Genomic DNA, 25,609 nt, shown 5'->3' with positions numbered 1-25,609 from the left:
AAAATTAAGTAGAAATACTAGGAATAGCACCTTCCTTGTGGGCTCAGAGGTAAGTGATCTGTTTCTGTAACGTGCGTGACACCGCTCCCAGCTCTGTGAGTGTGTTAGGCAAGTTCTGACGGTGTTGCTCTCCCAGGTGGTTTTATTTCACTGGGAGCTGGTCTAAGATGCTCCTACCCGGTCCCTCTGCTTCTAGTCTTACCTTGGGCTACAACTCATCCTGCCAACAGGTTGAGTTGTACAGCTTATACTGTGTTACTCTCCCCTACCTGTACTCCTCGGGGGGGAGGGGGAGGAAAGTAAGATTCTTACCTAACTGAAAAGGTTTTTTTATGAACAAGCCCCTTACATTCTAACCTCATCTGTTGCTGTTGTCCAGATTTGAGATCTGCAGCCTCCTGTAACCTGTCCTATTGGAACCTTCCCTCTCTCTTTCTCCCCCAGCCCCTTTTGCTTTTTAGGGCTTCACCTGCAGCATGTGGAGGTTCCCAGGCTAGGGGTTGAATTGGAGCTGTAGCCACTGGCCTACACTACAGTCACAGCAACGCCAGATCCGAGCCACATCTTCGACCTACACCACAGCTCATGGCAACACCGGATCCTTAACCCACTGAGCAAGGCCAGGGATCGAACCTGTGTCTTCATGGATGCTAGTCAGATTTGTTTTCACTGAGCCATGACGGGAACTCCAGAACCTTCCCTCTCTTTGCTCATCTGCAAAGCTTTCTACGTGCTGTCCCTCTGTCTAGAAAATCCTTTCCCTTTCTACCTTTCCATGGTCAATGCTAGGTTTCCAGTGGCCCAGATGATAAGGTCATTTCCCCTGGAAAGTCTCTCCAGACCTCCCTGTTCTCCTAAGAAAAAGCCAGCTGGCCTGTGCAGCTCATTCGGGGGAGCCAGGTCCCTTGTCCATCTGGGAAGGGCACCTTCTTACCCCAAGTCCATGTTGCACCTGAAAGGATGAGAACAGAGCAGGTATGTCCTGGACAGCTACTTTAAAGATGATTTTAACCACCTTGCTATTTTTTGTTTTTTTTGTTTTTTTTCTTGTAGAACTTCTCAAGAGGGCCAGATTATTTCTCTGCAGTTAACTGGACATTCCTTGGGGGACCACTGTTTGATGAGAGGCTATTTGGGTTTCCCTCCCAGACAGACACACAATATCCCAGCTCATTCCTTGGTCTTATGCTGCTGCAAAGGCCCCATTTACCAGCTGGCTTGGGATGGTCAACTCTGGGGCTAAGGCTCAAAGAGCCTGGGACTGTCTCTCTCTTCTTTGAGTTTCTTCAGCCCAACTCAACTTGGCCTCAGGGTTGTCCTAGTCTAGCCCTTTCAGGTACAGAGGTGGATCTGCTCACCTTAGGCAGAATCCCTTTTCCATCCTAGAGATAGAGTTGGTGTGTATTGAATCAGTTGATGGCGGCCAGGCAGGGGAAACTCAGCATAGCCAAATGTGGCTATCATGTCTGAGAGCTGTAATGGGGCCAGTGCCACACTATTTCAGGGTATACGAGAACCACGGGGCTTGAAGGTGATGCTCAGCCCCTGACCTGGGGGTGTGTGGGGTGCCAGGGTTGGGCATTGGAGGTAGCATGGCAACATCCATGAATCTCTGCTTGTTCTGAAGGCAGCATTCCCAGCTCAGAGCAGGCACATTGATTAGAGTCACTGTAGAAAACAGGACCAGAGCATGGATCTGCTGATGCAGAAAAGAGTGAGAAAATAGGCATCTCCTGGCCTGGCCCTTTCCTCCTGGGGCTTGGCCAGTACCCATTGGGGTTTGGGCTGACACCTTCAAGCACTGTGAATAGCTCTCAGATGTTTCCAAGGTAGGAGAAGCAGCCAGAGTCAGGGCCCAGCCCTGCCACCTGCCCATCCCACTGCCACCCCCATCCTCAATTGAGTAGCTAAATGAGCTAAAAATTAAACATGTCATTGCTTTGCAGAATAGCATCCACATTTATTATATTACCATGTAGTGCTTAGAGTTTAACTTTCCAAGTGTGGCTACAAGTTATTTGGTTTATCAAAAAATAACTGTTTGGTTATTGATAATGTTGCTTGGTATGCCCTTATCTTAATCAGAAGAGGAGAGGGCAAAGAGGTTTTTGTTGTTGTTGTTGCTTTTTCCCACCTTCCATCTGGGAGCAGCTCTTGGTGCTTGGTATTACTCAATCCTGCTTTATGGAGCTGAACAATTACATAAAGTCTTTGCAGATCCAGGGACATGTAGAGATCTTTTTTTAAAAAAAAAATTGAGATATAATTGACATAGAGTTTCAGGTATACAATATTGATTCAATATATGTAATATTGTAAAATAACCACCACAGTAATCTAGCTGATATCTGTTGTCACAGTTATAATATTTTTTGTCCTATGATAAGAATTTATAAGATTAATTCTCTTTGCAATTTGCTAATGTACAATTCAGTACAAGTCACTATGTTGTACATTGCATCCCCAGGCCTTATTTATTTTATAACTGGAAGTTTGTACCTTTTGATCCCCTTCACCCATTTTGCCCATCGCCCACTGGCCCTGCTTCTGACAACCACCAATCTGTCTGCTGAGTTTGGTCTTTCTTTTCTTTTCTTTTCTTTTCTTTTCTTTTTTGTCTTTTTGCTATTTCTTGGGCTGCTCCCGTGGCATATGGAGGTTCCCAGGCTAGGGGTTGAATCGGAGCTGTAGCCACCGGCTTACGCCAGAGCCACAGCAACTCGGGATCTGAGCCGCGTCTGCAACCTACACCACAGCTCACAGCAACGCCGGATCGTTAACCCACTGAGCAAGGGCAGGGACCAAACCCGCAACCTCATGGTTCCTAGTCAGATTCATTAACCACTGCGCCACGACGGGAACTCCTGGTCTTTCTTTTAGTTTTAGATTTCACAGGTGAGATCATACAGTATTTGTCTTTGTTTTATTTCATTTAGCATAAATGCCTTCAAGCTCGATCCATCTTGTCATAAATGCAATATTTTCTTTTTTTATGGCTGAATAATATTCCGTCATGTATGTATGTTTGCATTTGTATGCGTACACTCACATACATACGTAATATACATTGTCTTTATCCATTCATCCACCACTCGACATTTAGGTTGTTGGCATTTCTTGGCTCTTATAAATAATCAGTAAAATGAGATTCCACATATCTTCTGAAGTTAGTGTTTTAATTTCCTTAGGAGGACTACCCAGAAGTGGATTTGCTAGGTCATATGGTAGTTCTATTTTTAATATTTTGGGGAACTTCCGGACTTTTCTGTAGTGGCTGCACCAATCTGCCTTCCCACCAACAAATGCACAAGGATTCTCTTTTCTTCATGTCCTCGCCAATACTCATTTGTATACTTTTTGGTAAGTCATTCTCACAGGTGTGAGCTGATATCTTCCTGTTGTTTTGGTCTGCTTTTCTCTGATAATCAGCAGCGTTGTTATACTTGTTAGCCATATTTATTTCTTCTTCAGAAAAATGCTATTCAGATCTTCTGCCTGTTTTTATTTCCTTCCCTTTTTGGCCCGCCTGCAGCACATGGATTTCCTGGCCAAGCCATAGTTGCAACCTCAGGCCAGGGATTGAATCTGCATCCTAGTGCTCCAGAGATGCTGCCAATCTCATTGCGCCATAGCACCAACTCCTCTTCTGCCTGTTTTAATCAGACTTTTTTTTTTTTACTATTGAGTTGTGTGAATTCTTTATATGTATAATAATGGGTATTAACCCTCTATCAGATGTAAAATTTGGAAATATTTTTCCCCATTCTGTAGGTTGCCTTTTCATTTTCTTGATAGTTTCCCTTGATGTGCAGAAGGTTTTTAGTCTGATGTAGGCACATTTTAAAATTTTTGTTCTTGTTGCCTTTGCTTTTGGTGTCAAATCCAAAAAACCATTGCCAAGATCAGTGTCAAGGATGCTTACCCTCACTGTCCTTCTAGGAGTTTTACAGTTTCAGAGTTTATGGTCAATTCTTTAACCCATTTGAGTTGATTTTGTGTATGAGGCGAGACAGTGGTCCAGTTTCATTCTTTTGCATGTGGATGTCTAGTTTTCTCAGCACCATTTATTGATGAGACATACTTTTCCCATTGTATATTCTTGCCTCCTTTGTCATAAATTAATTGACCATATATGTGTGGGTTTATTACTGGACTCTACTCTGATGCAGTGATCTATGTATCTATTTTTATGTCAATATCATACTCTCTTGATTACTATAGCTTTATGATATAGTTAGAAATTGGGAATTGTGATGGCTCCAGCTTTCCTCTTCTTCCTTAAGATTGCTTTGGCTCTTCAGGGCCTTTTGTTAACAAAAGTGACGTCCAGATGCTCGCTGCTCTAAAGCCAATAAAAAGGTGAAAGTTGGTGGAATGGAAAGTTTGCTTTATTTCAGATGCCCTCAATAGGGGAGTGGGTGGAGAGGGCATACCCCTGTCCAAAGACCAACTCACGCCACTGTCAATCAGTGTGCCGGAGCCCTTTATAGGCGGAGGGAGGGGACTACATCTAGAAACAGCACAGTCAGCTCCAACAGTTATCTTGAAATTGATCATATGGTGGTCTGATTACTGTAATTTTGATTATTTTAAGTACAGTTAATCTTTAGTTCCAGGGTCAGTTTGTTCCCATTTTCTTGAGGCTAAATCTCAGAATGGTGGCAGTTTATTTCATGGCTACAGTCTGATCAACAAGTAGTTAACTTCTTCCACCTTATAGGAGTTTCACTATCTATAAGACAGCTCATAGGATATGGCTCAGAATCTTTTATCTATAACCCTCAAGAAGGAAGTAAAAGTCCTGACTTTGCTTAATAATTAAATTATTACTTGGTCTCATTTGACTGTTTTCATTTGCTCCTGTATTTTCTCACTTCTCTGATTAAACTTATTCTTCAACTAAAGTTTTTCTATAGACAAAAAGCAGGTTTGGAGTTCTGTTGTGGCTCAGTGGGTTAAGGACCTGATGTTGTCTCTGTGAGGATGCAGGTTCAATCCCCAGCCTCACTCATTGGCTTAAGGATCTGTATTTCTTTGGCTGTGGTGTAGGCTGCAGCTGCAGCTGTGATTTGATCTGTGGCCCAGGAACTTACATATACCACCGGCATTGCCATAAAAAGAAGAAAAGAAAAAAAAAAAAGAGCAGGTGGAGGACATGGTGTAGGGGAAGGACCGTAAGGTCCTGCTCTGTTTTAATTCCATACAACTTTTAGGATTATTGGTTCTCTTACTATGAAAAATGCCGTTGGAATTTTGATAGGGATAGCATTGACTCTGAAATTGCTTTGGGGAGTATAGACATTTCAATAATATTAATTCTCCTAATCCATGAGCATGGAATATCTTTGCATTTGTGTCTTCAATTTCTTTCATCAATCTTAGAGTTTTCAGTGTATAAGTCTTTCGCTTCCTTGGTTAAATTTATTCCTAGATATTTTACTCCTTTTGATGTGATTGTAAGTGGGGTTTTAAAAAAATTTCTCTTTCTGATAGTTCATTATTGGTGTATAGAATTGCAACTGGTCTTTGTTAATTTTGTATCTGTAACTTTGCCTTTTCTTTTTGGTTTAGTATCTTCTGCTTCTTTTTCTTGCCTACTGCTCTTTCTGGGACTACCGATACCATGTCAAATAAGTGGAGAGAGTTGCCAACCTTGTCTTGTTCCTGATCTTAGAAGAAACACATTCAGCTTTTCCCTGTTGAGTATGATGTTAGCTGTTGGCTTGTCATATATGGCCTTTATTATGTTGAGGTACATTCCTTCTATATACAATTTGTTGAGAGCCTTCTTTTTTAAATCATGAATGAATGTTGAATTTTGTCAAATGCCTTTTCTGCCTCTGTTGAGGTGGCCAGGTGATTTTTATCCTTCATTTTGTTACTGTGGTGTATCACACTGATTTCTTTGTGAATGTTGAACCGTCCTTGCATCCTTGGAATAAATCCTGTTTGTTTATGGTGTATGATCCTTTTAAGTATTGTTGAATTTGATTTGTTAATTTGTTGTTGACAGTTTTGCATCTGTGTTAATCAGGGATATCGGCCTATAGTTTACTTTTCTTTTTTTTTTGTCTTTTTTTTTTTGTCTTTTTAGCTATTTCTTTGGGCCGCTCCCACGGCATATGGAGGTTCCCAGGCTAGGGGTCCAATCGGACCTGTAGCCACTGGCCTACGCCAGAGCCACAGCAACACGGGATCCGAGCCGTGTCTGCAACCTACACCACAGCTCACGGCAACGCCAGATCCTTAACCCACTGAACAAGGTCAGGGATTGAACCTGCAACCTCATGGTTCCTAGTCGGATTCATTAACCATTGTGCCACGATGGGAACTCCTAGTTTACTTTTCTTACAGTGATCTCGTTAGATTTTGGTACCAGGGTAATGCTGGCCTTGTAAAATGACTTTGGAAATGTTGCTTCCTTATCTATTTTTGGAAGAGTTTGGGAGAGATTGGTGTTAATTATTCTTTGAATGTTTGGTAGAACTCACAAATGAAGCCATGTGGTCCTGGACTTTTGTTAGTTGGGAGCTTTTGGATTATTGTTTCAGTCTCCTTGCTGATAATTGGTCTGTTCAGTTTTCTATTTCTTGATGATTCAGTTTCGGTAGGTTGTATGATTTTAAACATTTATCTGTTTATTTTAAGTTGTCCAATTTGTTGGTCTATAACTGTTCATAGTAGTCTGTTATGATCCTTTATATTTCTGTGGTGTCGATTGTGACATCTCCTCTCAGAGTAATCTTTTTTGTAACTTTCAAGTGCTGTGGGCAAATTATTTCATCTTGGGTATGGATATAAAAAATTTAACAGAAGATCTAGAGAAAGAGTCATATGAAATGTTCACTTACTTGCCATTGCTCTGGAGGGCACTCCTAACTTGGGCAGATTTTACGTCATGGGAAAAGCAAGGGCAGCAGAGCCAGAAATCCCAGGATAGATTACAGGCACCAACCCTGAAAGGAGAATATCTGAGTTGGGCAAAACATATGTAACCCAGTTGTCTCAGACTTCTCCAGCTGGTAGGGGTCACCTTCCCTTTTTACCCAAATAATACAGTTCTCACCTCTATAATGGAGATAGATTTTTCCCCTGGGTTCTCCTTCACAAGTTTTTCAGAGACTGCCTAGATGATGTGAACTTGTCTTGCTATCTATCCCAAGGTTGCACTTGTGTCAGCCACGGCAGGGGGAAAGTGCAAGCTTCCATGCCCTCTTCAAGTGCATCATTTTCCTCAAATGTGTTCATCAACTGAGAAGCTCTCCAATGCTATCCTTCTGGGATTTTATGGAGGCTTCATTACATAGGTGTCCCTTGGCAATTGATTCAACCTCCACCCTCTCTCCTTTCCCCAAGTTTCAACTCCATAATCATATAGTTGGTATTCCTGTACCTAGCTCCCAGCTTTCCAAAAGTGACTTCATTAATGTAGCAAAAGACACATTTTTTTTGCTCTCATAACTTAGAAAGTTGTAAGGATTTTAGGAGCCCAGTACCAGAAAGGGGAATGAAGACCAAATGTATATTCCTTATTATAAATCACAATATCATGTCCAGGAAGGAGGAAGTCCTCTCCTCCCATTCTCAGCATCTCATAGATATGTGGCTCCTTCCTCAATGATGACACCCCTTCAGATTCAAGCCACCTATTCTTGTGCAGGGTCTGGCTGCTTCCTTTGCAACACTAAAATAGCCATGAAATATTCCAAAATAAAAGATAAAATTTACCATCAAAGTTGAATTTTGCCTTTCCTTTAAACATAAAAATTCTGACTTTTTTTTCCAAATAAATTTTATTGGAGCATAGTTGACTTACAAAGTTGTGTTAGTTCCAGGTCTGCAGTAAAGCAAAACAGTTACATACTTATCCATTCCTTTTCAGATTCTTTTCCCATATAGGTTATTACACAGTATAGAGGAAGTTACCTTATGTAGTAGGTCCCTGTTACCTATATATTTTATTTGTCTTTTTTATTTTTGTCTTTTTAGGGCCGCACCTGAACTATATATTTTATATGTAGTAGTGTACATATCCCAGTCCCCTAATTTATCCCTCCCCCAGCCATGTTTCCCCTTCCGTAACCACAAATTTGGTTTCAAAAAATTTCAATCAGAGTTGCTGTCATGGCACAGTGGAAATAAATCTGACTAGGAGCCATGAGGTTGAGGGTTTAATCCCTGGCCTCGCTCGGTGGATTAAGGATCCAGTATTGCCACAAGCTGTGGTGTAGGATGCGGATGTGTCTTGGATCTGGCATTGCTGTGGCTGTGGTATGGGCCAGCAGGTGTAGCTCCAATTGGACCCCTGGCCTGGGAACCTCCATATGCCATGGGTGTGGCCCTTAAAAAAATTTCAGTTTGGAGTTCCCGTTGTGGCGCAGTGGTTAATGAATCCGACTAGGAACCATGAGGTTGCGGGTTCGGTCCCTGCCCTTACTCAGTGGGTTAACGATCCGGCGTTGCCGTAAGCTGTGGTGTAGGTTGCAGACCGGCTCGGATCCCATGTTGCTGTGGCTCTGGCGTAGGCAGGTGGCTACAGCTCCAATTCAACCCCTAGCCTGGGAACCTCCATATGCCGTGGGAGCGGCCCAAAGAAATAGCAAAAAAAAAAAAAAAAAAAAAAAAAAAAAGACAAAAAAAATGCTATAAAAAAATTTCAGTTTGTTTCTGTTTTGTAAGTTCTTTTGTATCATCTTTTATTAAGTTTCCACATATAAGTGGTACTGTATGTTATTTGTCTTTGACTTACCTCACTTAGTATGATAATTACTAGGTCCATCCATGTAGCTGCAAATGGCATTATTTCATTCTTTTTTTACGTCTGAGTAATATTCCATTGTGTATATGCACCTAAACATCTTTAAGATGTTTATAAGCATGTATATACGTATATAAATGTGTTTATATGTATGTATACATATTCTTTATCCAGTCCTCTGCTAATGGACATTTAGCCATGTCTTGGCTATTGTAAATAGTGCTGTGATGAACATCAGGGTGCCTGTATCTTTTTGAATATTTGGTTTTCTCCAGATATATGCCCAGGAGTGGGATTGCTGGATTATGTGGTAGTTAATTCTATATTTATTTTTTTAATGTCCTCCATAGTAGTTGCACCAGCTCATATTCCCAACAACAGTGTAGGAGACTTCCCTTTTCTCCACACCCTCTCCAGCGTCTATTGTTTGTAGATTTTTTCATGATGGCCATTCTGAGTGGTGTGAGGTGGTACCTCATTGTAGTTTGGATTTGCATTTCTCTAATAATTAGTGATGTGAGCATCTTTTCATGTGCCTATTGGCCATTCGTCCATCTTCTTTGGAGAAATGTTTGCTTAGATCTTCTGACCATTTTTTACTTGGGTTTTTAAAAATTTTATAAAGCCATATGAGATGTTTGTATATTTTGAAGCTTAATCCCTTGTCGGTTGCTCAGTTTGCAAAGATTTTCTCCCATTTTGTAGGTTGTCTTTCATTCTGTTTGTGGTTTCGTTTGCTATACACAAACTTTAAAGCTTAATTAGGTCCCATTCATTAATTTTTAAATTTTTTCATTACTCTAGGAGGTGGATCGAAAAAGATATTGCTGTTATTTACATCGAGAGAGTGTTCTGCCTTTGTTTTCCTCTGGAATTTCATAGTATCCAGTCTTATGTTTAGGACTTTAAACCATTTTGAGTTTATTTTTGTGTATGGTGTTAGAGTGTTCCCCTCTTTTTTTTAATATATGTGGATGTATGGTTCCCCCCCCCCCTTTTTTTAAATATATGTAGATGTCTGGTTTCCCAAAAATTGCTGGCGGCTTTGACATAGTGGTTTCCCTGGCTTCTACTTATCAAACTGCCAGAATTGTTGGGCACATCGATCACTGTGTGGGTGCCTTGAGAGCTTGATTTATCTGGAGGAGGATGCAAGGGGTTACTGTAAGGTCACTTGCAAAAGGCTGAGGAACTTTGCTAACAGGAACTCACCCCAAGGAAAGAGAAGTTCAGATTCAGGGCTATGGCTGTGTGTGGGGTTGGGGGAAAACCATGGGAACCGAGAGTACAGCACTGGTACTTTGTGCCTGGGTCCAGTGGAGCAGGTGATGGAAATGGACAGCAGCTCCAATAAGAGCAACAGTAACAACCAAACCAGAAGAGCTTTTTTTGTTCTTAGACATACACTATTGAAGAGGTTGAGCTAGCATTAAGCCCAGTTTAACACTGCAGGGCACATAGGTGAAGGAAGCAATTAATTCTTTTGGACATAACCTTTAAGATATTCTGAGAGTGTCAGCAATGTGGTCACATGACCTATGCCATTGCCCAGGGTCCTGCACTCAGCGGGGTCCTGTGCTTGGTTTAATGCTCTCTGTCACTGTCTTGAAATTCTTTTCGTCCTTTTTTTTTTTAGGGCTGCACCCGCTGCATATGGAGGTTCCCAGGCTAAGGGGTCTAATCGGAGCTGTAGCCACCAGCCTATGCCAGAGCCACAGCAATGCCAGATCCAAGCCTCATCTGCAACCTACACCACAGCTCACAGCAATGCCGGATCCTTAACCCACTGAGCAAGGCCAGGGATCGAACCCCCAACCTCATGGTTCCTAGTCAGATTTCATTTCCTCTACACCACAATGGGAACTCCTTGAAATTCTTATTTTTTTGTCTTTTTGCCTTTTCTGGGGCTGCTCCTGTGGCATGTGGAAGTTCCCAGGCTAGGGGTCCAATCGGAGTTGTAGCCACCAGCCTACGCCAGAGCCACAGCAACATGGGATCCGAGCTGCGTCTGCAACCACACCACAGCTCACGGCAGTGCCAGATCCTTAACCCACTGAGCAAGGGCAGGGATCGAACCTGCAACCTCATGGTTCCTAGTTGGATTCGTTAACCACTGCGCCATGACGGGAACTCCAAAGAACTCCTTGAAATTCTTAATACTTCTTTTTGGCAAGGAACTCTGTATTAACATTTTTCACCAGGCTGTGCCAATTATATAACCAGACCTGGGTGTAAGAGATAAAAGATGGTATCAGCATTGTTGCTGCTCCGTTTGCCAGAGGTGGCTAAAATGATCTGTCTTGGTGGAACACTGGAGGTTTGGTGAAACACTGGATGCCCAGCAACGTCAGGGCATCTTTGGCTTTAAAGGCATTGGTAACTTTAGGGGCAGTGGGTGATAGGTCTCGACATGGGTGACAATGCCATTAATAGCTGACACCAGAGAGTTCTCTTGTGGTAAGGTGGGTTAAGGGTCTGGTGTTGTCGCTATTGTGGCTCAGGTTGCTGCTGTGGTGTGGGTCAATCCCTGGCCCAGGAGCTTCCGCCTGCCCCAGGTGCAGCCAAAAATAGAAAAAGGTGACACCAGCTACAGTGGAAATTACGAGGTTCTTGCAGGTAGCTCTTCAGCCAGAGGATGATTCAAAAGAGCATCTGAGGAGTTCCCGTTGTGGCTCAGTGGAAATGAATTCCACTAGTATCCATGAGGATGCACGTTCAATCCCTGGCCTCGCTCAGTGGGTCGGGGATCTGGCATTGCCATGAGCTGTGGTGTAGGTTGCAGATGTAGCTCCAATTTGACCCCTGGCCTGGGAACGTCTATATGCTGCAGGTGCGGCCCTAAGAAAAGCAAAACAAAACAAAAAACAAAAGAGCAGCTGAGGAATGGAGGATATGGCATCCCAGTGAGAACAGGAGATAGTTTAGGGGGTGACTTTAAAGGACAAAGAGTGGTAGTCTTCGTCCCCAAAGCCTGTAGGGATTGGAGCCAGAGACAGACTTCTAAAAATTACCTTTTTACCTCAAGTCTGGTGCAGCCTGGGGAAACAGGCCTTACCTGTGAAGAGTGTAGATTCCCATTATAGATCAGTTCAGCAAACTCTGCAAGTGAGGTAAGACCCCAGAAAAAGGGAAACTTACGGCCCATTCCTAGATTTGTAGTGGGACATACAAACATAGTTCCAGACTTGAGGCGAAAATGAATGAACTTGTGCTGATGTGCCATTATTGTTGCCAAGTGTTGTCATTTATTTTGATATAAATGAACAAGAGAACAAACCTGTGATGTAGGTCAGGAAGGGATTATGCCTACTGAGACTAAAAACACCAATGGACGTGCAAACCTGCACATACAGGTTGAAGGCAGGTGGGTCTGTGTTCTTGCCTTTCCAGATGGTTGGGACAGTGCTTTCTTTATTCTGGCATCCTGGAACCCAGAATAGAAACTGGGGCACAAAGACAACCTTGCCAGTTTTGCTGAACTTGAAGTGAAATGATAATATGCAGAATCTGGTTGAGACTTGGAAATACAAAGAACTGCAATGCTTCATAGTTGTTGGGAATGAGGTCTATACTAAGAAAAATTATCTAAAACTTAGAAATGAGGCAAAGAGCCCTGCATGCCCTTTCAAAATCATATTTGACACTAAAACATTGTCTAACACACCTGCTAAGTCATCAGATTCTAAGAGATGTGATTTTAGCCTATTATTTATTGTTGACTAGGGCCCAGAGTCCATAAAATTTTTTTTGAAAAATTTTATTGAAATATAGGTGATTTTCAATTTTGTTTTAATTTCTGCTACAGAGCAAAGTGATTTAGTTAAACATACACACCTCATCCCCATATGTTAAAACAGAACATTGAGTAGAGTTCTCTCTGCCATATAGCAGGTCCCCATTGACCGTCTGTTCCATATATCATAGCATACATATGCCAGCCCAAGCTCCTAATCCTCCCCTCCCCCCATGCCTTTCCCCTTTGTTAATCATAGGTTTGTTTTTAAAGTCCTGAGTCTTTTTTGTAAATAAGTTCATTTGTATCATTTTTTTTTCAGATTCCACATATAAGTCCTATCATATATTTGTCTTTGAATTACTTTGCTTAAGATGATAATCTTTAGGTCCATCCATGTTGCTGCAATTGGCATTTCATTCTTTTTTAGGGCTGAGTAATATTCCATTGTGTATGTATACCACATCTCCAGAGTCCATAAAATTAACATTAACTTATAGATATTTGTCCTGGATACAGGCAAATGATTTTGTCTGTTAGAAAAGTACTCTGAAAGTTTACAGTTGACTTATCTTATGCAGTATTAACCAGAGGCTTATTTTGGCATGCTTTTTTCCCATTAATTATATATTTACCAATCTTATTCTCCTTGGAACCAGCTCTAATATCCTAATTCCCTTATTAATGAATTGAGTATGTCCCTGAAAGATGCTTGTTATTAAGTCATGTTTTAAACTTCTTGAAATTTATACTTTGATAGTTAAAAGCTATATTACTGAAATTTTCCTTGGAATAAGTTACATTATGACTTTAAAAAATGTAACTGCCTTAAAAATCAGATTTTCCCATTACTGTTCTATTCTTTGGTACATAAAATGATAAATTCCCAAAAAATAATTTTCAAGGATTGTAATCACATCAGTATTACATGTGACATTCTCCCACTGATGAGAAGGCACTGGTGGGCTCTTTCTCTTTTAATAGGAAATAATGCTTATTAGTTACAGTTCATAGAAAGTCATTCTTATTTTTGTATGTAATGTTTCAAATCTTTGTTTACAGTAAGGCTTAAGACTGTGGGTTTTGGAGTTGTCTGGTGGTGCAGTGGGTTAAGGATCTGGCGTTGTCACTGTTGTGGCTCAGGTTACTGCTATGGCTTGGGTTCCATCTCTGGTCCTGGAATTGCTGCAAGCTGCTCACACACCACACACACACACACGCCCTTCATTATGAAGCATTTTGAACATACACAATAGTGGGTGGAATAGTAAAATGAACCTCCACAAATCCATCATACAGCTTCGGTGTTCAGTAACACATAGGCATCCTTGTCCTTTTCATACTTCCATTCACTATTTTTTAAAATTTTTTATTGAGGTATCATTGATTTACAATGTTTTTAGTTTCAGTTCACAGCAAAGCGATTCAGTTATACATATACACATATCCATTCTTTTTCAGATTCTTTTCCATGTAGGTTGTTACTGAATGTTGAGTTCCCTGTGCTATATTGTTAGGTCCTTATGGATTATTTTATTTGATTTATTATTAATTTGAAGCATTCCAAGATATCATGTTATCTGTAAATATATTCTAAATTAGGACATAAAAGCAAGATACAGAGTTTGTTTATTTGAGTCATTGTTTTGGACTACATCTTTTTTTTTTTTTTTTTTGGCCTCGCCTGTGGCATATGGAGGTTCCTGGGCTGGGAATCAAACTTGCGCCATAGTGGCAGCTCAAGCCACTTCAGTGACAGTGCTGGATCCTTAACATGCTGCACCACAAGGGAACTGCCTGGCATACACCTTTTGAAATTGCTTGTCAAGAGATCAAATCTCACATAATCACATATTAAGTTTTCCCAGATGAAGCTAAATACCTTTTTTTTAGTGGAACTAACATGCAAGTATTTCTCTCCCTGTCATTAGAAAACTTTGCCTTGGAAAAATTCCCTAATAAAATGGACCTGATTTTAAAACTGTACACATTACACATATATGTAGCATGATCAAATGTGGTCATGTTGATTTCAGTGTTTTTGTTTGAAATTTTTAGGTAATAAAGAATAAGGGTAACAGGAAAAAAAAAAACACAAAGAGGAACTTATCTGCAGTGTTTTAGCTTACAGGATACGCTAGAGTTGTATAAGGGAACTATCCTACTAGGACAGTTGACCTTTGAACAACATGGATTTCGAACTGCGTGGGTCCACATATATTTTTTTTTCAGTAAATATGTTGGAAAATTTTTTGGAAAGGAACAACAATTTGAAAAAAATTGGAGATGCATCATGTAGCTTTCTCCTTCCCTGGTAACTGGAGAAACAGAATATCAACCAATCATTACAGGTAAGCGTTTTTTTGAAAAAAGTAAGAGTTTCCAATACTATTTTATAAATATAATTGAAATATGCACAGCATAAAAATTCTATAATGATTCACCCATTGAGGTATAGGCTAGGCTACTGTGAAGCAATCATACTGTTTATACTAGGTTACCATAAAGCGATCATATTGCTACTGCTTGGTTTTCAATGCACAAAATGTTCTACCTGTAAATAAATATGAATTTCTTTTCCACATTATCTTTTCACTTTTGATGTCTACTGTTAGTGATACATATAGCATCTATAGTGTCTTGTATTATATGAGGCGATATTGATGTAGGTGCTGACAGACTATTCATCTTGTAACCAGACCATGAAAATTACAGTGTTGGTAAATACAGTACTATAAATGTATTTCCACTTCCTTATGACTTTTTCTTTTTTTTTTTCTTGCTCTTCATTTATTTAGTTTTGCTTTTCAGGGCCACACCTGTAGCATATGGAAGATCCCAGGCTAGGGGCTGAATCAGAGCTGGAACTGCTGGCCCACGCCACAGCCACTGCAGTGCAGGTTCCAAGCCATGTCTACAACCTACGCCATAGCTCGTGGCCACTTCAGATCTTTAACCTACTGAGTGAGGCTAAGGATCAAACCTGTATCCTCATGGATACTAGTCGGGTTTGTTTCCACTGAGCCACGACAGGCACTCCCTCCTTATAACTTTCTTAGTAACATTTTCTTTTCTCTAGTTTACTTTATTGTGTTTATATATATAACACATATAATATATAAAATATGTGTTAATCCACTGTGTATGTTATCGGTAAAGCGGTTGTTCAGCAGTAGGCTATTAGTCATTAACTTCTAGGGTAATCAAGAGTAATATCCGAATTTTTAACCCTGAGGGCAGTTAGCTCTCCGAAACCCTGTGAGTTTCAAGGGTCAGGTGTGTCAGTAGAGTACTAGAAGGGAAACATGGAACTGGATTGCATGGGGTCATGTTCTGGTTCTGCCAGTTCGCAACTGTGTAACCAGCAGCTTCTCTGTGTTCTCTTCAACCAAAGGGAAGAAACAATAGTACCTACCTTATTATGTGGTTGGTGTGAGGATTAAGAAATGTTTCCAGAGCCACTCTTAGCACAGGGCCTGTCACATAGCACACCCCAAGTAAATATTAATACCAAAAGGGAATGATTCTCATGTTCAGGTTCTCTTCCAGACCTTACCCACGCATGCAGTTTATATTCTGATGATTATAGTATGCATACAGTTTTGTAATCTGTATTTTTCCTGTCCGTTGTCTGTCTTTATTTCCTAAATACTATCAGGTACACTACTCTAGGTGTCTAATTAGCGCCCACAATAATAATGTGGTCATTCCTTTCGTGGCTCAGCAGAAACAAATCTGATTAGTATCCATGAGGACACAGGCTGATCCTTGGTCTCACTCAGTGCGTTAAGGATCCAGCATTGCGGCAAGCTAGGGTGTTGGTGGCAGACACAGCTTGGATCCTGTGTTGCTGTGGTGTAGGGCAGCAGCTGCAGCTCTGATTTGACCCCTAGCCTGGGAACCTCCATGTGCTGTGAGTGTGGCCCTAAAAAGAGCAAAAAAAAAAAAAAAAAAAAAAAAAAATGTGAAGTTGTCTAGTATTTCATAATGATGTGGTCTGCTTTATTACCTGTTTCTCTAGAATAAGTATTTAGGTTATTTCCAATGCCTTGCTATTTTACAAAGGTTAGATCTTTGTGTGGGAGTGGCAGAGAATAACTGAGAAGTTCCAGGAATGGATAAGGGAAATCAAAAAGGAGGAAAGGGTTGTTGATGGATAAAGTGGGAGAAGTGCTTACAATTAGTCCGATCCTCACTTCTGTAAAAGCAGAAAAAGGTAAGTGCTCCAAAAATAGTTACAGAGGCTGATAGGGCTCCAAGGGGCCTTAGAGTTCAAAGCTACTGAATTGGGGACCAGAGGCTCTATTTGCCTGCAGGCACCCCACCCCACCCACAATGTGGCCACTCTGTATCCTGGAGGTCTTACCCCACCAGGGGTTCCCCACCTGCCCCACAGGATTATGGGAACCTGGAGAGTAGCCAACACACTGAACACATGGAGTTCCCTTGCGGTGCAGTGGGTTAAGGCTCCTACATAGTCACTGCTGCGAGTTTGATCCCTGGCCCGGGAACTTCCAAATGCTGCAGGTGGGGCAGGAAAACAAAACAACACACTGAACTCAAGGGATTGTTCTGATTGCTGACCTGACATCTAGGTGGGCTTGTTTCAGTTACTTCAGGAAGAATTTCATTGTTCCCATGAGCAGTAGGGTGATAGGAGAAAGGGAGGGGTTGTGAACTCATGGAGTAATCAAGAATGGAAGCAAGGCGGTAAACGGCCAGCTCCTCTGATCCTTGGCCTGGAGAGGCCCAGTTTCATAGCTTTGCCTGAGGCTGGCCAGCACCTGTGTCCCAACTCTACTACAGAACTACCTTTGGCATAAATGTTAGACATGGCAAATCCCTGCTCCAAAACCTTGATTCTAGTCCTCTGCCCTCTACACTGGCCTTGCTCACACCATTTGTATGTTCTTGTGTCAGGGAAGTGAGGTTGGTCAACCCTGGGCGTCTGCAGCCCAGACGGAAGGAGTGCTCACTGAGTACTGTATCTTTTTCAAGCAGTGTTGTGTAAAAATTCATGCATAGTTCATGTAACTCCATAATTTATTCACTTTTCTCTTGCTAGAGGAGATAAGCTTGATATCATCAAGTTAAACTAATGTGTGGCTTCACCCTTCTCCTGGCCTGCTCATCCCGCAGGAAAGAGGCCTTGGCTCTTGGGTGGGGAGGATGGCGTGGAGGGCCTCATGTCATTTCCTCCCCCTCCCACCTCTCTTCCTCTTCTTTGTTTTGGTAGAATACTTACTGGATTTAAAAAAAAAAAAAAAAAAAAAACTTTTAGATTGTAATAAAAACACATTCAACACACTTTTTTTTTTTAATAAAAAAATATGCGCAGAAAACTCCCGTTGTGGCTCAGCAGTAACAAACCCTACTAGTGTCAGTGAGGACATGGGTTCAATCCTTGGCCCCACTCAGTGGGTTAAGTCCTGCCATGAGCTGTGGTGTACGTTGCAGAAGTGGCTCAGATCTGGCATGGCTGTGGTGTAGGCTGGCAGCTGCAGCGCTGATTTAGCCCCTAGCCTGGGAACTTCCATATGCCACAAGTACAGCCCTTTAAAAAAAAAAAAAAAAAAAAAAAGTGCATTCTGAGACTAACAGAAAAGTTGCAAAAATAAAACCAAAAAACCCCATAGGTTTCACTCAGTTTCCCTAAATATTAACATTTCTCTACTTTTGCTTTATTGTTTTCTTTCCCTCCCTCTCCTATTTCCCCATCTCCCTGGACACATGAAAACACTGATTGTTTTCTTTTCCTGTGCACTTGCAAGTAGGTTGCATACTCATACCCCTGTTCCTATCCCCTAAGCCTTACTTCACTGTGTAGTTCGTAATAAGGACAGCCTCTTCTGTGACCTTAGCACAGTTAGCAAGTCCAGGAAATCTTACTTCCATCCTACACTTTTATCTAACCTATAGTCCAAATTCTAATTTTGTTTGTTGTTCCATTAGTATTCTCCATAACACATTTTTATTTATAATGCATTTATAGTGTATTTTTCTTGTCCCAGTTCAGGATCGCGTGTTAACATTTTGCTGTCCATCTCTTTAGCCTGCTTTAATCTGGAACCCTTGCTCAGCCTTTCCTTAGCTTTTAAGACAGTAACATTAAAAAAAAAAAAAGCAAGCTATTTATGTTACAGAATACTTTTCATTTTGGGGTTCCCTGATGTTTCCTCCTCATTATAGTCAAGCCTGGCTGGAAAATGATGTAAGAGGGTGTGTGTCCTTCTTGAGATGTTGCACCAGGAGGCACATTAAGTCTCTTTGTCCCTCACTGGTGATAATGATTAGTCACCAGGTCCAAGTGTCAAGGTACTGTTGGCTTTCTCCACTGTATTAGTATTTTACTCCTTGTAATTAATAAATAATCTGTGGGGGCACTTTAAGAGCATGCAGATATCTTATCTTCAGACGTCCCATCCTGTATTTAGACTCTGCCCTATATTTAGACTCCATTGATAATACCTGCATGAACCAATCTTCACTACAATAGTTGAAAATGATGGTTTTCCAACTCTGCCTACTGCCTTCAGATTCATAAGTTAGTATTTGACTGTAAGAAAGGCCATTCCCTCTTCATTAGCTTGTTTCTTGCTTACTTGTCTGTCCATCCCTCTGCCCATCCATTTACTCATCATTTATTTTATTGGTATGAACCCATGGATTTTATTCAAATCATTATACTCTATTACTCTTCTAATATACTTTAATGCTAAATTGTTTGAGGTATGTACCTTCAGGTTGGTTCCTGTATCCTTTTAACATGCCTCCCTCATGTCTGAGAACTCCCTTACTTTCTGGCACAGCAAGATATTCCAGTCTCATGTTCTCTCTTCCTTAACCTAGACCTAGAATCATCCACTTCTCCAAGGAGCCCTAATTCTTTTTAGGGGAAAGTGATATTTAGAAGTCAAGGTCTGGGCACAAGGTGTGCTCATGGTTTTGGGGATGTCATTGTTCCTAGGTTCTGTCAGTGGGTTGAGGTAGGGGAAATATGTATATACATTGTGTTTGATTCATGATTCTAAAAATTGCACACACACTTTAGCAACCATGAGGTCGCTTTGATACTTTCAATTTAAATTTTACCCCACACAGTTCTTTTTTCTTTGCTCATTCCACATTTATCTTTCCTTTCTTCTACAGTGAGATCATTGGCTCCCAACAATGTCAACATATTTCATATTATTTATTTGCTCAAACCTACAATTCACATAAAATAGTTTTAGATTTGCACACTTAACCATGGTGAAAAATAAACTGAATAGAAACAATTCGAGACTTGGCAGTTTTTTGTTTTTAGCTTAAAGATACAAAGTACTGCATTCAGTGTCCCTTGGCTTAGTTCTCTCCCTCACCACCTTCAGTGTGGTTATGTTGGAATTTACATTTGAAATACAGTGGGGCCAGAGTTCCTGTTGTGGCTCAGTGGGTTTAAGAACCTGACTAGTATCCATGAAATACAATGGGGTTTATTTATTTCTATTTGCCTTTAATTTTATTCCCCCCACCTCAACTATTTAATTTTATTTTTTGAACATAGGAAACATTATCATACTTCCAACAGTCAAAACTGTTCAAATAGGGGAGATCTCTGGCGGCTTTAGTGGGTTAAGGATCTGGCATTGTCACTGCTGTGGCTCCGGTTACTGCTGTGAATTATGCCCTTTCTCTGTTGAATCATCTTGAGTTTCTTCCAAATCCTTCAGTAAAGAGTGACACACCTGGACAATATTGTGGGCTGATTTCTTGGAGCACAATGAAATGATAAAACTTCTTCCTGGTGCTAGAGGACAGGGTGTGTCATCTTCTTATTGGAAGTGAACTCTAGGTAGTAGCCCAGGGGAACATCCACAGCAGAGCTGGGAGTAGGGCTAAAGAGTCACCCACAGTAGGGAGAGATCCCAAATAGAAACTGACTTCCTGATATTTACCAGGAAATGAGGGGAGGCCCTCAGTAATGGTCTCCACAAGAAACACCCACATAAGCCTCATGAGCTGGTATAAGCAAAAGAATGGCACGACTGACTGTGTAGAACTCTGCACGATTTTGTGTGACAAACAGTGGGTCAGCCTATAACATGTTTTACTGTGGGACAAAAAGACCACAGACTCAAAATGTTACAATATGCACTATTTCTAGAACCTCAAAACAGGAAGAATGGAGAGGAGTGATCCGATGGGCAACCACCACAGGCTACTTTCTTACCACATCAAAACAACACAATTTACTTTCTTGATGATCATGACCTAAGATCCCTTCTGAGTGTTGCCTTGTGTCTGTGGAGAAGATCACATGACATCAAAGTGAGGCAAATGAACTATGTAATAAACCTTAAGGAGGGGAGGCGGATCCCGTAATTCTAACTTGGCAAATTTCAAAAGGGCTCTTGGAAAAAGCAGTTTCCAGAGTTCCCATTGTAGCTCAGCAGGTTAAGAACCTAACTAGTATCCATGAGGTTGTGGATTCAGTCTCTGGCCTTGCTCAGTCTGTTAAGGATCTGGTGTTGCTGCAGGCTGCAGTGTAGGTTGCAGATGTGGCTCAGATCTGGTGTTGCTATGGCTGTGGCATAGGCAGCAGCTGCAGCTCCAATTCAACCCCTAGCCTGGGAACCTCCATATGCTGTGGATGCAGCCCTAAAAAGACAAAAAGAAAAAAGAAAAAGCAGTTAGCATGTATTTGAAAAAGACCCCAATGTTAGCCGGATAAGCCTTTTATGGGAAGTTCCCTTGTGGCGCAGTGGGTTAAGGATCTAGTGTTACCACAGCTGTAGCATAGGTTGCAACTGTGGCTTGGGTTGGATCCCTGGCCCAAGAATTTCCATGGTAGAAAGAGGAGGGGGAGGGATCATGTTTCTAAAAGTTTACCTTGCTTTCTCTAGTCCCTTCCCACTCTACTGTGTTACGTTATTTCAGAGGGGCTGATTTGTTCCTTCGTAGTAGTAGTAGCAATTTTCTTCTCTAGTTCGCAGAAAAATGTAAATGTGAGTAGCAGGGACACTTTGAATAGCACTCTGTACTGATTGTTATGAAAAAACGGAATGCATACTGTATTTATCTAGTATTAAGCATTAGGAATTAAAGGCAGACACATATCCTGAAGCTATCAGTAACAATTAGTGGTACTGAATTGGGAAACCGATGGAAATTTTAGATAAAAAGGAGCTAGTAGTATCAGTGTTTGTCCAGGCATTGTTAACAATTTTTTTTGTTTTGTTTTTTCATTTGACTAATATGAATAAAATGCACACTGGCTGAAAGAGGCTGAGGCAGTTCTTGCAGAAATATTTGAAATAGCTGGGGATCAATGTTTCTTCCACACAAGACATATGAACCATTGCACATTAAAAGTCATGTTTCATTAATTCTAAGGCGCACATTTCTTCCCAGTTTGAGATCTCTTACCATCAACAGCATCTGTTGATCCCTTCTGGCCTGATTGCAGTCCTGATGAAGTTGTCATTGTTCACACTGGCAGGCAAGCATGGACATCACTATCCCAACCATTCCTTCAACTGAGTCAGGTACATTGTTGGAATGATGTGAGTTAAGTTGAATAAATCTGTTTTATGTGATTATTTTAAAAAATTTTTGACTGCACCCATGGCATACAGAAGTTCCTGGGCCTGGGATTGAACCTGTGCCACAGCAGTGACAATGCCAGATCCTTAGCCGCTAGGCCACCAGGGAACTCCTAAATTTTCCATTTTACCCATTGCTAAGTGTACAGTTCAGTGGCATTAGGTACATTCAGATTATTGTGTAAAAATATGATCACCCTTCATCTTAGAACTTTTCATCTTCCCAAACTGAAACTCTCTCCACTAAACAATACACTCCCATTCTCCCCTCCCTCCAGCCCCTGGGTGCCCCTGTTTTATTTTCCATCTCTGTGAATTTGAGTATTACAGGGAATAAATTCTCATGGAATCATATAGGAGTTCCCTTGTGGTGCAGTGGGTCAAGGACCTGGTGTTGTCACTGCTGTGGCTCGAGTTTGATCCTTAGCCCCAGAACTTGCACATATCATGAGCATGGCCAAAATAAATAAGTGGGATGATATAACATTTGTCCTTTTGCAACTGGCTTATTTCACTTACCATAGTGTCTTAAGGATTCATTCTTGCTGTAGCATGTGTGACCATTTGCTTCTTTTTAAGACTGAATAATATTACATTATAAGTATTATATTTTCTTTTTGTTTTTATTGAAGTGTGTTTGGTACAGTATGTTAGTTTCGGGTGTTCAGCATAATGATTCTGTATTTGTATGTAGTGGAAATGATCACCACAGTAAGTCTACTTGATATCTGTCACCATACATAGATAAAAAAAATTTTTGTGTGTGATGAAAATTTTTAAGAGTTACTCTCTTAGCAACTTTCAAATATGCAATACAATATTATTAACTGTAGTTAGTTAATAATACCGACTTGCTATACATGACATGACTTGTTTCATATCTGGAAATTTGTACATTTTGATTTCCTTTATTCATTCCACCTACTTCCCATCTCCTCCTCAGGCAAATATCAATCCATTCTCTGTATCTATGAGGTCAGTCTTTTTGTTTTGTTTTGTTTTACAGATTCTACATGAAAGTGAATTCACATGATATTTTCATGTGATATTTGTCTATCCATGTTGTCACAAATGGAAAGATTTAGTTCTTTTGTTATAGCTGAAATATGTTCCAGATTTTTTTTATCCATTTGTCCATTTATGAACGCTTAGATTGTTTCCCTGTCTCGGGTTTTTGTTTGTTTGTTTGTTTTTTTGTCTTTTTAGGGCCTCACCTGTGGCATATGAAAGTTCCCGGGCTAGGGATCTAATCAGAGCTGCAGCTGCCAGCCTACACCACAGCTACACCATGCTGGATCCAAGCCGCGTCTACAACCTCCACTGCAGCTTGAGGCAATGCTAGATCCTTAATCCACTGAGTGGGGCCAGGGATTGAACCTGCAGCCTCATGGATAGTAGTCGGGTTCATGACCACTGAGCCACAGTGGGAACTCCTGTCTTAGTTATTTTAAATAATCTGCAAAAAACATGAAGGTGCGGGGAAAAAAAAGTGAGGGTACACATACCTTTTGAGCAATTGTTTTTGTTTTCATTGGATAAATACCCAGAGGTGGAATTGCTAGATCACATGGTAGTTCTATTTTTAATTTCTTGAGGAATCTCCACCCTGTTTTCCATAGTGGCAATTTATAATCCCACTAACAGTGTACAAGTGTTCCCTTTTCTCCATATCCTCACCAATGCTTGTTATTACTTGCCTTTTTGATATAGTCATTCTAAGAGGGGTGGTTTTGATTTGCATTTCCCTGATGATTAGTGATACTGAATATCTTTTCATGGGCCTATTAGCCATCTGTATGTCTTCATATGTATGGAAAAATGTCTATTTAGATCACCTGCCCTTTTTAAAATGGAGTTGTTTGGGGTTTTTTTGGGTTTTTTGGTTTGTTTTTGCTGTTAAGTTGTATGCATTCTTTGTATATTTTGTATTTTAACCCCTTACCAGATAGATGATTTGCAAATTTTTTCTCCCATTCTGTAGGCTGCCTTTTCATTTTCTTGATGGTTTCCTTTGCTGTGCAGAAGCTTTTTATTTTGATGTTCTCTCACTTTTTAATTTTTGCTTTTGACGTCAGATCCAAAAAAACTTCTCCAAGGATAATGTCAGATTGTTTACCTCCTACGTTTTCATCTAGGAATTTTATCATTTTAAGTCTTTAATCCATTTTGAGTTGATTTTTGTGTATGGTGTGAGATTGTGGTCCAGTTTCATTCTTCAGTTTTCCCAACCATTTATTGACAAGACTATTCTTTCTCTATTGTATATTCTTGCCTCCTTTGTCATAAATTAATTGACTATATATGTGTGGGTTTATTTCTGGGCTCTCTATTCTGTTGCATTAATCTATGTGCCTATTTTTATGCCAAACCATATTGTTTTATTATAGCTTTGTAATATAGTTAGATATCAGGAAGCAGAATGTTTCTAGCTTTGCTCTTCTTTCTCCAGAAAGATTATTTTCTTCTTTCACAAGAAAGAGCCTTTTGTGATCCCACATAAATTTTAGAATCATCTATTTCTTTAAAAAATACATTGGAATTTTGGTTGGAATTGCATTGAGTCTATAGATTTCTTTGGCTAGTTTGGAAATTTTAACAATATTTTAACAATCTTCTAATCCATGAATATGGAATATATTTTCATTTTTTGTGTCTTCTTCAATTTCTTCTCACAGATTTAAGTATAGAGGTCTTTGACTTCTTGATTAAATTTATTCCTAAGTATTTTATTCTTTTTGATGCAGTTGTAAATAAGATTGTTTTCTCTATATCTATTTCTGATAGTTTGGTATCAGTGTACAGAAATGCAAATGACTTATGTGTAATGATTTGTATCCTGCTACTTAATTCATTTATTATTTTGAACAGTTTTTTAGCGGTGAAATCTTTATGGTTTTTTATATGTTTTATATGTTATGTGTCATCTCCAAGTAGTGACCGTTATACTTCTTCCTTTTCAATTTGAATGCCTTTTCTTTTCCTTGCCTAATTGCTCTAAGAATTCTAATGCCATGTTGAATAAAAGTGAGCATCCTTGTCTTGTTCCTGATGTTAGAAGAAAAGCTTTCAACTTTTCGCTTTGAAGTATGCTGTTAGCTGTGGGCTTGTCCTATATGGCCTTTATCATGTTGAGATATGTTCCCTCTATACCCACTTTGTGGAGAGTTTTTATCATAAATGAATGCTGAACTTTGTCAAATGCCTTTTCTGTATCTATTGAGATATTCATATGACTTTAATTCTTCTTTTTGTTAATGTGGGTTATCACATTGATTGCTTTGTGAATGTTCCACAGTCTTTGCATCCTTGGAATAAATCCCACTCCATCATGGTGTATGATCCTTTCAATGTATTGTCGAATCTAGTTTACTAATGTTTTGTGAGGATTTTTGCACTTACGTTCATCAGGGATATTGGCCTGTAACTTTCTTTGCCTGTGACATCCTTGTCCGGTTTTACTATCAGAATAATCTCCCATGTAAAATAAATATGAAACTGTTTCCTCCTCTTCTTTTTATTGGAAGAGTTTGAGAA

General features: G+C 40.3%; 1 protein-coding gene across 7 annotated transcripts in view; it reads left to right on the top strand.

Moving 5' to 3' along the window:
- GCNT3 (glucosaminyl (N-acetyl) transferase 3, mucin type) overlaps positions 1–25,609 on the top strand; it is a 116,773-nt gene that overhangs the window by 51,925 nt on the left and 39,239 nt on the right. Inside the window, exon 1 of one of the 7 annotated variants that reach the window (XM_021094501.1) lies at positions 3,243–3,360. The exons of 5 other annotated variants lie outside the window; for them this stretch is intronic. The gene's annotated coding sequence lies outside the window, so the exon portion shown is untranslated. Of the gene's footprint in view, positions 1–3,242; positions 3,361–14,274; positions 14,843–25,609 lie in introns of those variants that run through there. One more of the 7 variants, XM_021094519.1, reaches the window with a different exon arrangement.

This window comes from Sus scrofa, chromosome 1 (genome assembly GCF_000003025.6).
Source record: "Sus scrofa isolate TJ Tabasco breed Duroc chromosome 1, Sscrofa11.1, whole genome shotgun sequence".
NCBI lineage: Eukaryota > Metazoa > Chordata > Mammalia > Artiodactyla > Suidae > Sus > Sus scrofa.
The sequence above is the reverse complement of the archived record's forward strand: the minus strand, read 5'-3'. Positions and strand labels throughout refer to the sequence as shown.